The sequence below is a fragment of the Pinus tabuliformis genome, chromosome 5_2 (genome assembly GCF_031772625.1).
Source record: "Pinus tabuliformis cultivar Carrire ecotype Pingquan chromosome 5_2, CPIR1, whole genome shotgun sequence".
Taxonomy (NCBI): Eukaryota; Viridiplantae; Streptophyta; class Pinopsida; order Pinales; family Pinaceae; genus Pinus; species Pinus tabuliformis.
The window spans coordinates 87,265,464-87,270,775 of NC_142306.1; positions in this window are offsets into that span (position 1 = coordinate 87,265,464).

Below are 5,312 nucleotides of genomic sequence, written 5' to 3' on the forward strand. Positions count from 1 at the left end.
CAGTACATGACCTCCATTTTAATTATGGACAATGCTTCATCCAGTTTCATGGCACTAAAATTTGTACAACTCAGCAACATGCAGACAAGCTTAATGACTTTATAGATTTAGTGGAGGTCGACCATGAGGACATAAAATTGATACTTTTCTCACAAAGTCTATTAGGAAAGGTAAAAAGATAGTTCATATATTTATGTGCAGCAAGTATCAATACTTTCCAGTAGTTTGAACAATTATTTCTTGCGAGGTGGGAGGTGAAGAAAAATCCCTTGCACATTTTAGCTATATATTAATGTCTAAAAAGGAATCTAGGGGATTTAGTTCAAGAATTCATGACTACAGTGAAAAGAATTTACAATTCCAACACATAAAAAACCTCCCCTCAGATTAGCCTTGTTATATTATCCTGACAGTTTGATGCCAAAATGGCATATCAAATCCGAGAAATAAATCCTGTCACTTTAGAAGCAATGCAAAGTAATGCAATCATAGTAGAATCCAATTTGGCCGATAAGAAGCAAAAAATGAAAACTAAGAAGAGAGTGGTGTTCAAAGAAGAATCATCTTCTTCACTCGATCTAAAATTTGATTTGATGTTAAGAACGATGGAAAATCTCGTTGATAAGCTAACTCCATCCAAGGTGGATTTTCAACCTATGTGAGAAATCTAAACTTCAAGAGGTGCTAAGTGGCTCAGAATCATCCAAGAGAGAAAAATTTTGTTGAAGATCAATAAGCTATTGTTCAGCCTACTTTTCCTGATGGATTTGTTGACGAGGAGGTCACTAAAGAAGAAGAACATAAAATTGGATGTTTTGATGATAAAGAAACACAAGTGTTTTCTACAAAGGAGGAGCATGAAATTTCTGTTGGATGCTCATGCGAGAAGGACAACATTAACATTAGTTATTAAATAGTTTATCAATAGGGCTATAACAATGCAGTAGAAAATCTTCAAAGTCAATACAATCTTAGGTGCGAGACTGATCCTATAAATACTCCACCACAAAAGACGGTAGTTGAGCAACAAGCTGATTCAAGGAAGGAAATATTAAAAATACTAGAGGAGCCTAAGAATTTCATTCCAAAAAATGCAGAAGAAGCCAAAAGGGAGATTGAAGAATTGGAAAAAACAAAAAAATTTCAATCTTGAAAGTGAAATCATTAAGATAAATGTTTACATTCCCTTTGCTAAACTTTTAAGAAATGAATAGCACAGAAAAAGAATCTTCACAATGGTTAAGAGTTTAGAGAGTGATCATGTTAATATAAATTCACAGGATTCCTAAATCTACATGATGATGCTCCTGAATTTGTTTTTGGCCCACATGTCACTAACATAAAGGATGAGGTTCCCTCATTTTATGTAAGTCTGTTCATACATGATATGATTCTTCATAATTCTATGTTAGACTCTGGAGCTTCGCACAACCCGATGCCAAAATAAGTCATGGACCATATAGGACTCCAGACTACCAAACGTTAAAGAAACATGTTCTAATTTGATACCATAAAATAGAATGTTTAGGTCTTATAAAGGATCTATTTGTAACTTTGGCACACATCCCTGTTAAGAGTGTAATAATGGACATAGTGGTAGCATATATTCTAGCTAGGTTCGACATGCTATTATCTCATTATTGGGAAACAAGACTAGGAGGAACATTACAGGTGGACTTGAATTATGCATCAATCACATTTTTTGGTAAGTTGAAAAGATTATATAGGGAAATCCAAATAGCCTACATGGTAATCATTAGAACTTAGCTAGATAATCATCCCATTTATGCAGTAGATGTAGAGGTAGGATCACAAATTTTCTTTAATGATTTCTATATTAAAGGGGAAGTACCAGAACATGTTGAGGTTGATTTTCAACAAAAACTAGGATTAAAAATTTGACGATGAAATCTGGAATTTGTATTTTGATGGCTCCACTTGTGATAAGGGGTCTAGGGTAGGAATTTGGATTTCTCCGCCAGAATGTACTAGTCATTTGCATTCATACAAATTGTATTTTCACCATACAAACAACGTAGGAGAATTTGAAGCTCTGATTATTTGACTGAACCTGTTAAGATATTAGAAAGTGAATAAAGTTTATATTTTTGGAGATTTAGAGCTAACTATGTACCATGGAAAAGGCACTTGTCAAACTAGAGACCCGAGGATGAGGGCCTACCGAAACACGCAATAGGATTTCTTTTCAAAAAATTTCTATGAGCATGAAATATCTCTCTTTCCCATAGAAGAAAACTGAATTGCAAACTCTTTAGCAACAACCACTAGTGTATTTAGAATTCCTATTTATCCTATGAAAAATATGAGATCAATGTGAAACATAGGCCATCTATTCTGGATAATAGTATGCATTGGTAGGTGTCTGAAGACAACCAGAAAATTAGAATATTTCTTGAAAGAAATGATGAATTTATTAGCACTCGATTAAAAAAGATGAAGTTGAGACCATAGAGAAAGATATTGAAACAACAATTTTTTTGAATATTGTTGCTGGACAGGAGATAATTTAGTTAAGTAATAACATAAACCCTAGAGTTTTAGTTCCTTTAGCGAAGTTGTTTGATTCAAATGATGTGGCAGTAAAGCCTAGAATCATGCCAAGTGATGGGGATATGGAAGACTACCATTTGGGAACTAAAGATAATTCAGAAATGGTCAAAGTTTCTAACACTTTGATACTAGTGCAGAACCTGAAGTATGCAAAATTTTAAAACGAGTTTTTGGAGCTTTTCGCTTGGAGATATAAGGACTTAAAGTTATATGAATAAATTGTCATCCAACATATCATACTACTCAAGGAGAAGGAGAGTTCGTTTAAAAATACGTTAAGGAGGACCAATCCAAAGCTTCTACCATTGAATGAAAAAGAGGTGAAGAGACTATTAGCTGCAAAAATCATCATCCCACTGACATTTTCAAATTGGATAACAAACTTGGTACTAGTTGTTATAACTCTAATATTTCTTTTGAAGTATGAAGAAAGAAAAATCAAAGGTAACCACAAACCACTTTTGGAGATAATGACCTAGCCTTCTTGATGCTCAGAGAGGGATCTCTTTTTATAATTTAACTTTGTTTTAGTTAAGATGATATTAGGCTAGCTATTACTTACACTTTTGTTTTGTTTTCAAAATTGGGTGGTGGGATCACTTTACTTAGATGGACAAAGGTTTTCCTTCTACCATTGGGCTATGGAGTCAGATTTTTGATAAACAAGACTAGATTCAGTTCTAAAAACTGTGTGTACATGGAAAGATACATAAGTTACTACATATCTAAAAGGCTAAATGGTGAATGGCTTCAAATTGGATCCAAGGAGAAATTAAGGATTCCCTAGGACAGAATTTGGAGGAATGAAAGAGGTCAATTGAGATAGGAGAGAAATTAAGGATTCACAAATAAGGGTATCAGAGAAAAAAATGTAAATGACTAACTGTGCAAAATAGAGTGTAGTTAAACAAATTCTGAGTGATATTTACAGTTAATTCATTTAGATTTTGGAACACATTTAAGATTATGAAAACACATAAGAAAGGTAACAACATCACTCAAAGAAAGTACTTGATTGCAAATGGCTCATCTCACGAATCCTGTAGTGAAATGGTTTTATTACTTGATCCAGACTGTTGACTTGAAAATTATACAATCACCCTTAGGTTAAAGATCCAAATAACTCTACAAATGTAAAATAATCCCCCAATACTTTCAATTTTGAAATATTTATACAAAAGGAATTACAAAATATCTAAAACTGTATTTAGAACTAATCTAGGAAAAAATAAATATCTTCTTGCAAGAAGATAGAGACAACTATTGAACTATTTCATGTTGTCCCTTTTATTTTGGTTTAGCTGGCTGTAGGCTTTCTTTTTTAGCCATTTATGCTGCTAGGTTGTTTGGCTTTCATGCTGGATGCTCTGTTTTACTTTACCCTTTCGCCTGATACTCTTTTATCTGATACACTTTAATCCTGCTGACCTGTCAATAACCTTTTACCCTGTTGTTTCACTTTTTACCAAAGATTTATAATTTACTGTCCTTTTACTACAGTAAATCATTAAATTTTTACCATCTTTCTTCATCTAGTAATTGGATATTGATCATTTTTCTGTATATCTCATCTGCCTCTGTATATATGGCAAAAGTGGGCTTATTAATAAACATGTGTTTTACCTCACACTGGAGGTAAAACAAGCTTTCAAATGTTTGGTACAAGACTTTTCCTGTTGGCATGCCCTTCATAGATGAAGTGATCACCTATTCTTCGGCGACTTCCTTGATCTTCTTGTTGTAATCTGCAAGTTTCCTTAACTTGTCATTTATAACAAAGGGATTAGGTAATCCCTTTTCCTTTAACAGCTCAAATTTAGCCATGAACCTGTCAATGGCTAGTTGCATGTTCTAACACTTATCTTCTATATTCAACATCAAATTCTTCTTCGTGAGGACTCTCCTGAATTCCAAAATTGTACCTGTCCTATTGGGTATCTCATGCTCTTATAGTTCATATTTATTCTTGGAGTTGAGGAAGTGGATGATTCTTATTGCTTCATCTGGCATATATCCAAGTTTTGTTTTGACCCTTTCAATGGCTTATGTTTCCTTCTTATTCAAATCAATCTACTCAAAAATGATCTGTATAGATGGCCAAAATATCATTGACAAAGTTAATGATGTTGGCCCACAGTTTCTCTTTATATTTTCCTATTGGTTCAGTCAAGGTTAGTTATTTTTCCAGGCTCTTTATCCTCTCATTCATCCATGCAACCTTTTGTTGTTCTTCCTTATGCACGATCTGGGCAAGTTTGCAATCTATCTAAAGGTTTTTGACTTTCTCTTTCAATTTGTTCATCTCATTGGTTTGAATGGACATCTCTTCAATTTCTTTGACTAGCCTATTCACTTCTTCACTTGTGGAGGCCGTTGTTGTTGATCATGTTGTTGATGTAGTCGAAGTTGATGTTGGTAATGCAGTGGCCATTGGACTAGTCAGAGGTAATGTTGTTGCCAGAGTAAAAGGTACAACTATGGTCACTGCTGGAATGGTAGTTGGAGGAGCACTATCAATACTAGCTTGTTTGATTTGAATCAAGCTATCTAGTTCCTTTTCCATCTCCTTCAATTGGTCATTGAGTTGCAACACCAAGTCCATCATATCTTCATGATTTTTCTGGATTTCCAGGACTTCCTTAGTTTGTGGGTTTTGTAACTGCGGCACATTGAGTTGTTTCTTGAGGGCTACAATATCCTCATTCTTCTTCTTGATTAACTGTTTAGTAGCCTTGATGTCC